We start from the raw sequence: 13,901 nt of genomic DNA on the forward strand, positions 1-13,901 counted from the left end.
CATCTGCTTCCCAGAGAGGGTGAAGTTTCCCTAGTACCTGTAGAGCAGTGTCGGTGACGGCTGTATTTAGCTTATCGATCAGTGTGTCAAATTATATAGCAGCGCTAAATCTGGATATGGACAAGAGAAGCATAAAAAATACTTTTTAAAATAAGACTATACCTCCTTTATACAACTAATAGTGCGATTATTTTGCTCTTAAAAACTAATGAATGAGAAAGATACTAGACCTTATTAAATTCCTATGATAGAGGCGCGGTGGCTGAGTGGTTAGGCGCTTGGCTTCTGAACCTGGAGTCCTGGGTTCGAATCTCGGTGAAGACTGGGATTTTGAATTTGAAACTCTAATGGGTACCTGCCGTTAGTTAGGCAAAGTAAAGACGGCTTGTCGCTGTACTGGCCACATGACACTCTACTCGTTAACTGTTGGCCAAAGAAATAGATGACCTTAACATCATCTTCTCAGATCTGATTGGGAAATTTACTTTACTTACAATTATAAGACGATGCGCAAAATGTTGCTGAACATTAATTGATTTAACTTAACTTGAAAAATGCAGATACACAAGAATCCTTGTGCAAGTTTCAACGTCTATGAAGATCTGATTTTTATATTTGCAATGTAACAAAGACAATTGCAAATTGTTGATGTTTTCTACACTCTCATGTGTGTAGAAAAAGAGGTGAACACAGCAAGTTTTACAAATTATAACATATTCGTTTCTTTAAAATACCTCTATTTAACTCGTAACTTCACGGAAATTACTAGCTCGTTGGCCACACTTCGGGAACGTTAATTTCACCGTTATGATTTTATATACTAAAAAAAGAAACAAACTTAAATTTGGCTAGAGAACGAAAAAAAAATGTATTTTGAACAGACTAGACGTCTTAGGGTATTTCCGTATCTTATCTCACTATGATATATGATACAGACGTTACTTCAAAAAAGAAGATGATTATGTCCTACGCGTCATGCATTTAGTCATGCATATTAACTCCGCTTAGTCACTGGTTTTCCTGGCTAGCTCAAGCAACCCATTCCATGCTCTAATAGCGCTAGGGAAGAAATTGTGCTTTTATCTTTGTGTCTTTCTGAGTATTTTATTAAATTTTGTTTTTGTATTTGAAGATTATGGTTCAGTGTTTTATGTATGATTGCTACTTTACTTTTAAGTCTTCTATCCTGAAAGCTTTCCGAATTTAGTGATTTTACTAAAGGTGTCAAATGTGAATATTCGTTTGTTATGAATCACACTGCTCTATTCTGTATCTGTTCCAGTTACAAAGATAAAAGCACAATCTTCGTTCCATATGCTAGGACACATTTGTACAAATACTCCTTCTTCCCTAGCGCTATTAGAGCATGGAATGGGTTGCCTGAGCTAGCCAGGAAAACCAGTGACTTGGCAGAATTTAAGTCATTGGTTAATATACATGACTAAATGCATGACGCGTAGGACGTAATCATCTTCTTTTTTGAAGTAACGTCTGTATTATATAAGATAAGATAAGATAGATCTAAAGGCCTGTCATTGGAATATCATAAGGGCTAGTAGATTTATACATTCGCTTAACCAGGATGCTAAGCAGTGTTTGTGCATACTCTATAATAGGGGGTTGCGGGCCCTGCGTTTGTAGGATAAAAGAGACAAATAATGCCATAGACTTTAAGGGCTAGAAAATTGTGATGAGTGGTGGAGCAGAGTTGTAATGCTGGTCGTTTTATTGGGGGATTTAAGAGTGTTCCAGGCTAAATAAGCATACATACCAACTATTCAAACCGTAGCGTAGCACGGATTTCAGCAAGTCGCTCTATAAGGTTTATAAATGAGGTAATGTCTTTTTTTTTTAAGTAATTTTAATGCATTTCTTTGTGTAGCCTAATATCTAAAACACTAACATTGTAAGTTCTTTACGTTAATGGTGTCGTGTGGTGCAGTTGGCAGAGAGCCTGGATAGTGAGATTCGTTACAATACATACCAACTATTTAAGACGTAGAGTAGCAAGGATTTCAGCAAGTCACTCTATAAGCTATATAAATGAGGTCATGTCTTTTTTTTTTAAAGTATTTTTAATGTATTCGAAATGTATATTTTGCATCTAAAAAACTGACATTGTAAAATATCAAAAAAACATTGTTTTTAATAATCTCTAACTAAATGTAGTAAAGTCTTTAATATGCAACGAAATCGTGAATTAAATGCATAATAAATCCATATCTTATAGCCAGTATGGGAGATAATTAGCAGGTTAGCTGTCACAGAGAATACACCATGCAGGTTGCCGTACTTTTTTCCCGGAAACAGTTCCGGTTCAGCTGCTTGACCTAAAGAAAATAGTGACAGACTTAAGAGTAGAATACCAAGTAACGTGATGACAAGATTCACTGCTTTGACCAGCTGGACTTCCTTCGCGCTGAGAGTATTAGCGCTCTTTTTAGTATAGTGTTTAGATTTATTTATTGAGATTGCGTCATCACCATGGCGACTGTCAGCTCGGATCATTTGTTTCCGTCTCACAGAAGCACGGGCTAGTGCGCTGGTCAGAATAAAGGAACAAAATGTTGAGATGCACAGAAATATGACTGGACACACTGTCCGTGCTAGAACTTGCTCTATCCCATTAAATAGTTGAAAAGTATTTGAAGAATAAAATGCCAGTTTTGTTTGATTGGTCAAGAAACTCGTCTGCCAACTTAGGCCGAAGGATGAAAAAAGTGGAATTCTTAAAACAATATTACACGAAACAATACAAACTATAATTATAAAAGTTCTCTTCGGGGTAAACACGTGTTTAAATTTAAGAGGCATTGAAACACAGCAACACCTGGTGATGGCCAGGTAAGTCTCTAAGCAAGTAGAAGTATCCAGAAAGATATACTGGTACCAGTGAATGCACCCGCTGAGTGAGAACATGCCGACCGGAACCTCTTGTTGCCATGGAGACATCCCAATGTTCAGAGTGACAGTACTTGAAGTATCCAACACTAAGTATGCTATATCTGATAGCGACAGTGCTAAGAAAGTCATGTTGACACTATCTCTGATCCCGATCTGATAGAAGACTATAATATTGATAAGATTTGCTGTAATAGCGAACACTTGCAATAAAGGACTTAAGATTTTTGTGTAGGCCATCATAGCCATTGCCACTTGTTGGTCGCTGACTATATCAGACATTCTTTAAGCAAGTTTCAGTACAGAGATGTGATGAACGATATATTACTGTCGTAATTAAGTCTCAGATACTGCTACCGTCCAACCTTAAATTGGACTGAGTTCAATGTACATTGTATCACTGGTAGTAATCCTTCTCTCTACATCGAATTTAATTTATAAACTATGGTTTTATGATATTTCAGATCGGTTCACATTTTATATTCTTTTTTTTTTTTCTTTTTTTTTTTTTTTTTTAAATATCGTTAAGAAATATAACATAATTAAAATATTTCTCATAGATTCTGATGTTATTATGTCTATACAAAATTACTTATAACTGCAATTAATATTTACACTCACTGATGAGTTGTTATTTCTTGCTGGTGTTATAATGGCTGTATAATTATGTTATGTTTATACACTGGGGCTATCTCACGTGAAGAAAAGTGACGACACATGCTAATTAATTTATTGATCTTGAAATATGTATGCCCTAAAGCTACTCATTGTCTAAAGACCCAGCTAATAATAGACAATTATCACAACTCTTTGTTAGTGCATTATCGGTAGGCATATCTAAGGGAGTTAAGTGAAAGTTTTAAAGGTCAATGCCATAAAAGCGGTTCACTCCCCTTTTCCCACTCTTCTGAAGCATATATTAAAATAATTAAATCTGGGCAAGCAAGCATTAGATGCCAATTATAATCAAAACTAATGGGAGAGGGGCAGTAATATGTTTCTTGAATGTTTTTTAATTTTCATAATTTAATGAGGCTGCGTTAACATAATTAATATACGTCTCACTCTCTCTCTCTCTCTCTCTCTCTCTCTCTCTCTATTTGTGGTGTCTCGCGATGGGCTTTCTAAAACAGGGTATTTGATTTGCGAATTTTAACCCTTTTAACACGCGTGTGGTAGATTAGCCTCTAAAGTCTAAACATCAGAATTGTAATTCAATTTTGTATGCACTCATAGTAAAACAGCTCAGCACTTTAAGGGTTAAGAAAGTCTTTCAATTTCTTTATTTTATTTCAAGTGTGTCTGAGTTAATTAACCAGATTTTATACAATAACAATATTTTCTTCAGCCTTGAATTTTGTGTCCAGTTTAGTGAAGCAGGGGGCGCAGTGGCCTAATGGTTAAGCGTTTGGCTTCCGAACCTGGAGGTCCTGGGTTCGAATCTCTGTGAAGACTTGGATTTTGAATTTCGGAATTTTTAAGGCGCCCCTGAGCCCACCCAACTCTAATGGGTACTTGACTTTAGTTGGGGAAAGTAAAGGTGGGCGGTCGTTGTGCTGGCCACATGACACCCTGCTCGTTAACCGCGGGCCACAGAAGTAGAAGACCTTAGCATCATCTGCCCCCTTAGACCGTATGGTCTGAAAGGGAAACTTTCCTTTTTTTTTCTTAGTGAAGTAGTGAAGGATCGGACCTGTGAAGTAGTGAAGGCTCGGACCTGTGAAGTAGTGAAGGCTCGGACCTGTGAAGTAGTGAAGGCTCGGACCTGTGAAGTTTTTGTACAAACAAGAATAACATCAAATAATACATTTTATCTTATCTTATCTTATCTTATATAATACAGACGTTACTTCAAAAAAGAAGATGATTACGTCCTACGCGTCATGCATTTAGTCATGCATATTAACCAATGACTTAAATTCTGCCAAGTCACTGGTTTTCCTGGCTAGCTCAGGCAACCCATTCCATGCTCTAATAGCACTAGGGAAGAAGGAGTATTTGTACAAATTTGTCCTAGCATATGGAACGTAGAATGTGCCTTTATCTTTGTGTCTTTCTGAGTATTTTATTAAATTTTGTTTTTGTATTTGAATATTATGGTTCAGTGTTTTATGTATAATTGCATTGCTACTTTACTTTTGAGTCTTCTCTCCTGAACGCTTTCTAAATTTAGTGATTTTACTAAAGGTGTTACTCTTGTCAAATGTGAATATTCTTATATAATACAGACAATACTTCCTTTATACAACTTATAGAGCGACTGTTTTTCCCCTAATAACTAATGAATGTTAGATTAAAAAACAATTGTACATTTTTGTACCCCTCCCGATTTCCTTCTTGCCCCTGAGAAAGAATCCTGGTTAAGTGTATGAATAGATCTATCATCTACTGTCAGGGGGAGGTATAGCGACAGTGAATATGTTACTTTGATATTTTGGTATGATAGTTATATCCCTTTGTTTAAGTACTTCCAGGTTATGAATGTGAATAGTCTTGCATGTGTTATGAATTGAAGGGTTTAGTCTTTGTTGAATGTGCGAGAGAGTGTGTTAGTCAGTGAGGTCTCGTTCCCGGTCCAGGAAAGTTAGACGGTTGCTTCCTGGACTGGTGGTTGTGTATTATATTGGGTATATATATATATTGAGAGTTGTTATTATTTGTGCTCTATCGGATATTAAAGTATTATTTATATTTCCATAGATAGTTGGAGTTGAAGTGTGTTTAGAAGTAATTGTTATTAATAGTAATAATTGTAATTAACCCCTAACGAGCCAAGCCAAGTAATAAAAAAGAACCTGACATTTTACAATATTCCAATGATAAGCCTTTAGAGTTAGACTTAACTCTTTCTCTCCGTAATTATTTACCACATTCTGGTGGAATTTACGCTGGTATCGTCAGTTAGGAGAGAAAGCGTTAAAAGAGATGAGAACACTTTTCCTGCTCTTTAATTATGAATTTTCTTATCTTATCTTATACAATACAGACGTTACTTCAAAAAAAAAGAAGATGATTACGTCCTACGAGTCGTGCATTTAGTCATGCATATTAACCAATGACTTAAATTCTGGCAAGTCACTGATTTTCCTGGCTAGCTCAGGCAACTCATTCCATGCTCTAATAATTTATGAAACTCTCCAAAGAATGCGGAAATACCCGATGACGTAGTGTCCGTCCAAGAATCATATTTTTTTCATTCTCAATCTAAATTTACTTTTATTTTTACTTTGAAAAAATATAACGGTCAAGCTAGAGTTTCCCGGGGGGGGGGAGGGTTTTTTTTTCTCTACGATATACAGCAACTGTCAAATTTCTAGGAAAATTACACCGGAGAAGTTATCTGGAAATTACGATTTGAATAGAGGTATTGTATAAGTAGATTAAATAGTAATACATTTATGAAAAAACAAGAACAAAACTCAGTCGTAATTGACATTACATTGTTATTCCCATTAAAATATGAACGATAATTTTGACAAAAATAAGTTTGATATAACTTCTCTGTCCATCTATTCTCAGATCCAATGAAATAACTCCATTGCAATACGTGTATCACTAAACCAAATCCATTCTCTAATGATACTAGGAAAGAAGGAGCACTTGTAATAACGGTTTTGTCTTCGCTGGATGTGGCAAAACATGTAGCTCCCGGAGACTGCATGGCCAAATGGAATACTGCACTCCTCGTTAATCTTTGGACTTGAAGACAAGCTTTATTATTGTTTAAAATATAAATAGTTACACTTTTGAATCTTACTTATTTGATTACGTATGAATGAAAATACAAAGTCCTAAGAAATTTACTGTTAAGAAAGTCCATAGGAGGCACCTAGTGTATCAAAATGTTTCCATCAAAGATTCCTGAGCTCCATAATAATATCCTTAACTCTTTCTCTTCGTAATCGTAGGACGTAATCATCTTCTTTTTTGAAGTAACGTCTGTATTATATAAGATAAGAAGTAATTATTTACCACATTCTGGTGGAATCAGCGCTGGTATCGTCAGGTAGGAGAGAAAGAGCTAATCTTTAGAGTCGAAGGCATTTTATTACAGTTCATAGTCGTTATTCCGACAGTAGTAATATTTTTAGCTCTCTTTGTGGTTTCCATTATTTTACTTTCAAAACTATGGCCCAGGACAGGTGTCGGCAACCTGCGGCTCGCGAGCCACATGCGGCTCTTTGGTTGTTAAGCTGCGGCTCTTTAGTTTCAAACTCAAATATTATTTATTCTATTGAAAATTAATTGAATCGATTAACTAAGATTAGCCACCGACTCAATCTCTCAGCCACTTGTACTTGCTTTTCACCGCATCCCTCCCCATGTCTTCAAATGTAACATTATATATATATATATATATATATATGGCTCCTTTTGTCTCGAAAGGCAATGGATGCGCCCAAAAGAGTCACTGGTTTTGGTTTAATCTTGAGACGGGGCAGAATCTGGTGTGGCTAATCATGCCAATTCTCATGTGTATGCTTGTGATTCAGGGCTAGCGGACAGGGCAGCTTTCTTATTTTTCCCTCTTGATTAAGGCCGCTTCAATTCTTTTGTTTTCAGCAAGGTTTGTCCCAGCACGCAGTCTGTCTCCATGCACTCCGGTCTTTGGCTATGTTTTCCCACATACTTTCGCTGATGCCTGAGGCTCTCATGTCTCGCTTGCAGACATCTCTATTGGGCGGCCCTTGGGTCTGACTCCTTCCACAAGCTCAGCATATAAGATATCTTTCGGGATTCTACCATCTGGCATGCGGGTGACATGTCCAAGCCAGCGTAATCTTCTTTGCGTCAGGAAAGCATACATGCTATTCATATTGGCCAATCTCAAAACTTCCTGATTGGAGACATGGTTCCTCCAAGAGATGCCCATTATGCGTCTCATGCAGCGCAAGTGGAAACTATTCAATCTGTGCTCTTGGCACATGTATGTTGACCAGCTCAAATAGCCTCTGACAACTAAGCCCAGCACCTGGTCTGCTCGTGTGGCTTAGATATTAAGCCCGGCGAAACTGCTCTTACTAACAGGTGAAGGGGTATATATATCTTATCTAATTTTTTGTGAAAAACATTAGTCATATATAAATAAGTAGATTTTGTTTCTTATGAATAAATAGATTCGTTTTTATTCATCAAAGAACTTTATTTATCCGAGTACTATTTATGGTTGGCAGTTAAAAACTTTGTGGCTCTTTAAAAACTTTGTAATTTAGTAAATTGTTAATTTTTGGCTCTTCCGACTCAAAAGGTTGCCGACCCCTGGCCCAGGACAAACTAGAGCAGGGGTTCTCAACCTGTGGGTCGCGACCCTCTTTGGGGTCGACTGACCATTTGCCAGGGGTCGCTTAAGACCATCGAAAATATGGATTGTTATTGTCCACTCATCCATTGCTGTATGTGTGTGTCGGGGGGGGGGGGTCGCGGCAGAGTGGGAGATTGTAAAAAGGGGTCGCCGAGCTTAAAAGGTTGAGAACCGCTGAACTAGAGCAAGGTGACTATTCTCCTTACTTCTTGGTTTAATTATTTGTAAATGTAAACACTTGAACTAGATATTGGACAAAGAGTTCAGTCCCCTATACAAAGAATCGATTATCAAATTAACAAAGATTGTTTTTTACTCTCTCGCAGGAATGGCTTGGCACTGAGACGCATGTGCACAACTGATCCAAGTCGTAGTGTTTTTTTTCCATTTATAAGTCGCTTTAGTTTATTTTTGAAAAAGCATGTACATGCATGGGCGTAGCGAGATCTTTTTTCGGAGCCTTTAGTTACGCCCATGTGTACATGGTACTCTATATCTTCTATATAATTTACGATCTAATGTTTAATCCATGATGGTTGTCACGTGACAGTTTTTTTTCGTTCTTTTATCAATAAGATCACGTGACTAAATGTTGTTTGTTTACGATTGGTGAAAGAGGTCCATTAAGTCTTCGTTGAATGTGCGAGAGAGGGTTAAGTCAGTAAGGTCTTGCTCCCGGTCCAGTAAGGTTGGACGTTTACTTCCAGGACTGGTGTTTGTATATTACTATTTATTGAAAGTTGATGGACTAGTGATTGTGAATAATATTTATTTGAGAGTCTTCATTTATTGAATATTAAAGTTATTCATTGTTATTATCAAGAGTTGGAGTTTATTCAGTAATAAGTCATTCTAATTGAGTGGATATCTGGAGTCAAACTGTATCAAGTAATAATGGACCTCATTCACCAATCGTAAACAAACAACATTTAGCCACGTGGTTCTCTATCTCTTCTATATAATTTACGATCTCATGTTTAATTCATGATGGTTGTCACGTGACAGTTTTTTTTCGTTGTTTTATCAATAAGATCACGTGACTAAATGTTGTTTATTTACGATTGGTGAATGAGGTCCATTGAGTGGATATCTAAAGTCAAACTGTATCAAGTAATAATTGTTCGTATAAGTAAACCCCCCCCCCCTAGTGAGCCAAGACAAGAAACACAAGAGCCAAGCATATAAAAGAACTTTCTGACACACCTCAAATGGGTTGGGATAGTAAAGACGATTGGTCATTGTGCTGGCCCCCCCCCCCATGCCCTCCTCCTTAACCGTCAACCCTAGAAACAGATGACCATTAGTAAGGCCTGGAAGGGTTACTTTATATTTACTGTGAATCTAAATGCGAACGCCGGTATGAACAGTATAGAGGGACTTCTTATGGTCCGACAGTTGCGCTGGGCAGGGCACGTATCCCGTATGGGGGATGAACGTATGCCAAAGGCAGTCTTTTTTTGGTGAGCTAAAAGGTGGTCGACGTAACAGAGGCGCCCCAAAGAAACGCTTCAATGGCCAGCTTAGGCGTCAACTTTCCTTGTCTGACATAGAAGAGAGCACCTGGTTGCATGCGGCCTCAGAACGAGATAGCTGGTGGTCACTCACGAAGGCCGCGGAATACACATTTGAGACCAAAAAAAAAATCTGCTGCCGAGGACAAACGCAGACGACGAAAAGAAAATCTAAATCGACCACCTGCGGACAATGGTTATGCTTGCCCTAGAAGTGGCAAAATATGTAGGTCGCAGCTGGGGCTGCGCAGCCACGGGAAATACTGCATTCCTCACTAATCTTCGGACTCGAAGACTAGCCTTATTATTATTATTAAATGCAAAGAATAGTTTGTCTATAGAGAACGCTGCAGTAGATTCTACCTGAAGCTATAGCAGTTTAAAAACAAAACATGCGGATTTCATTGCGACTTTATTTGTGCATCTCTCCTGTGTGAACACAACAGATAAACTACATTTTCTGTTACATTAAATTTAGAGATCCCCTCAGGATAGCAGACTATCGATGCATAACGCGTAGGACGTAATCATCTTCTTTTTTGAAGTAACGTCTGTATTGTAGAAGATAAGATCATTCGATCAATACAATCAGATCTAATTGTAATTTAAAAAGAAGAAAAAGTATTTAAGTTTGTTTTTCGCATATTCTCAGATTTTCTGCTGTTGTATTCGAAGACACACTTTGGCATTTTTATTTTTTTTAACTAACACACTAGTTTGTATTTTCATGAATTATTAAATATCCTCCTAAGTTTTCATGCTCGTGAAAGATTAAATCAGTTTGCATGAATGATTCAATCAGTTTTGATGTTCATAAATAATTCAGTCAGTTTTGATGTTTGAAAATGATTAAATCAATTTTCTTGAATAATGAAATCAGTTTTGATGTTTGTAAATGATTCAATCAGTTTTGATGTTCATAAATGATTCAATCAGTTTTGATGTTCGTAAATGATCCAATCAGTTTTGATGTTCGTAAATGATTCAATCAGTTTTGATGTTCGTAAATGATTCAATCAGTTTTGATGTTCGTGAGGGATGACATCAGTCTCCATGTTTCCATACATAGATATTTGATTTGTTCATAAGCCTTAGTCTACCAGACATATGAGATGAGGACTTTGCTATACGGTAGTGAGACATGGTCAACCTACTCATGGCACAAAAAAAAGCTAAATATCGTACACCTCCGATGCCTAAGGCGGATCTTTAATTTAAGGGGGCAAGATAAGATAATCAATGAGTCTACTAGAATATTCGCTGTGTTATCAGCAGCAGATGCCTTGGCTGGCTTGGCCATGTTCAGAGAATGCCAGTAGGTCGACTTCCACAAGACATTCTGTATGGCGATCTAATAGAAGGCAAGAGAGTCACTGGTCTTTTAGGCGCTCAGTAAACACAACTCTGCTCGAGTCGGGTGTCGAACCTCGAGTCCCCTTCATAGGTAGACTAGCAAGCCAAGTTCAAGCATACTTAGCACCTCGACCAAGCATCCCACAAGAAGTCTCCACTTGAAGCCTGCTCGTAATATTTTAATGCAGTTTTTGATCTACGGCGGTAGGTCACCCATGGTCTTACTTTCCACAAACTCTAAAACATACAAAATAAACATTTTTTAACCTAAAATTACAAATTAAATAATTGTAACTAATCGTTAAGGTAGTAAAATTAGATTTACAAATTCTCCATTTATTTCGTTTATTATAAATGACTTGCAATTACTAGAATTATTACTAAGTGTTAAAAGCGGATTTTTATTATAGCTTTCCAAAAAAAAGTAGGGGTCTCCACAAAAATTCTACCCCGAGCCTCCACGTGCTAAAATCCGGCCCTGCAGTCATCACCATACAATATTCCAAGTGTTGTGTCGTGATGCTTATTACTCTTTTCTTTCTACAATCTACATGACTTAAATGCTGATGATACATACATATTGTTACGCTTCTCTCTCTCCTAATCGGGCGTTCTGTAAACACTGCTAAACACACAACACATCAACACAAGAACCTGACAACAAGAGCTCCAAATAATCTGGTACTTTAATAATGGTCAAATAAATAGATAACAGCCAATACTAGACAATTGGTAACACATCAACAACTAAAAATGCTACACTGTACATCACCGTACTAAACTCTACTGTCTCTATCTCTTCCTGGACTCGTACATTCACTTGAGGACTCCGCCAGGACCAACTTCATGGCCGACTCACAGTCCCGGTCTCTTCGCATTCCTGTCTTGAGCTCCACTGCCTTTCACACTCTGTCTCTCGTCCGTCAAGGGTTTCGATCACATGACCATAACAAGGGTCATATTTGCGTGTAATAGCAGTGCTGTGCCTTGTCCATCGACTGCCGTTGACCTGAGTGACTTGCCTGAGGTCACGTGTGTCAGCTGAACCTACAGTTAACCCTATCGCGCTGCCAATAGGGTTAAATCCGGCCCTGCAGTCGTCACCATACAATTTCCCACGTGTTGTGTCAGGATGCTTATTACTCTTTTTTTTGTCTACACTCTAAATGACTTAAAAGCTGATACATATATTAAACATATGTATGTATCATCATTTGTTTCAGCACCTAGCTTCAATTCTATATGTATGACTTAAAAGCCTAGCTGACTGCAAAATACGACCCTGGTAATAAGTTGACCTTTTGAAATTCTGTCACAGCTATTCTGACAGTTACTGCAAGGCCAACACACGTGACTTACACAACCTTATCAACATGAACATATTTTTGCTCGTTCATATTTTTGTTCATTCACATTTTGTTCTTTCGTATTATTGTTAGTTCATATTTCTGTTAGTTCATATTTCTGTTAAGTTATATTTTTGCTCGTTCATATTTTTGTTCATTCACATTTTGTCTTTCATATTATTGTTAGTTCATATTTCTGTTAGCTCATATTTCTATTAATTCATATTTCTGTTACTTCATGTTTTTTGTTAGTTCATATTTTTGTTCATTCACATTTTGTTCTTTCATATTATTGTTAGTTCATATTTCAGTTAGTTCATATTTCTGTTAGTTCATATTTCTGTTAGTTCATATTTTTTGTTAGTTCATATTTTTGTTCATTCACATTTTGTTCTTTCATATTAATGTTAGTTCATATTTCTGTTAGCTCATATTTTTGTTAGTTCATATTTTTGTTCACACAAATTTGTTCTTTCCTATTTTTGTTAGTTCATATTTCTGTTTGTTCATATTTCTGTTAGTTCATATTTTTCTGTTAGTTCATATTTTTTTGTGAGTTCATATTTTTATTCCTTCACATTTTGTTCTTTCATATTTCTGTTAGTTCATATTTCTGTTAGTTCATATTTCTATTAGTTCCAATTTCTGTTTCCCGACTAGACTACACAATGAGGTTGTGGCCGTACGTCGCGTAAGGTTTGCGGGACATGTCCTCTGACAGAATGAATTACGCTTACCAAGAGTTGCAATGACAAAGCGGTACAAGGAAAGCGCAAACAGGGGCGTCCTTGTATAACTTGGCGCCACACTTTCATGGAGGATCTCAGAACAGTGTGGTCCAGTGGCGTAGCATCCATGGCGAGAAGGGGTTCAGTGAACCCGGGCCCACGACCATTAGGGGCCCACAGCCTGAGGCGTAGCAACAATGGCGCAAAGGGGTTGATTGCACTTGGGTCCATAACTCTTGACCAATTGGGGCCCACGTCAGAACTTATTACAGGGATGGCACTTAAGGGAAAAAAGTAATTGCGCTTTTGTAAAAAGTTATATAATCTAGAATCTGAAAAGCTCACTCAAAATGTCCTAAACTTTATATTTGTTCTAAAACATTAACCCGTGTTTGAAGTTTAGAGTTAATATACCAGCGGCTTGTATTACTTAAATGTAAGGAACTATCCTTCATCAAGTTTATTGTAGCGGTGGCTAGCCTAAATTGTATGTTTAAGAAGACTATGGTTGCCAGATAGTCCCATTCTTTTTTTCCATGTATGTCTATTGTATGTCCATAAACCATTTGATGGTATTAGTTTTAATGGGAATAGAGAGTGCTTTAGAAAATATCTTTGTGTTGTACTGAAAAATAAGAAAAGGGGAGGTAACAATAACAATTAGCTCTAATACTATAGGGATGGTCCCAAAATATATATTTCGACACATCTGCTAGTTATTCAATTTTTTCAAAGCTTATTCTATTTCTTCTATTTTCTG

The sequence above is a fragment of the Biomphalaria glabrata genome, chromosome 9 (genome assembly GCF_947242115.1).
Source record: "Biomphalaria glabrata chromosome 9, xgBioGlab47.1, whole genome shotgun sequence".
Lineage (NCBI taxonomy): Eukaryota > Metazoa > Mollusca > Gastropoda > Planorbidae > Biomphalaria > Biomphalaria glabrata.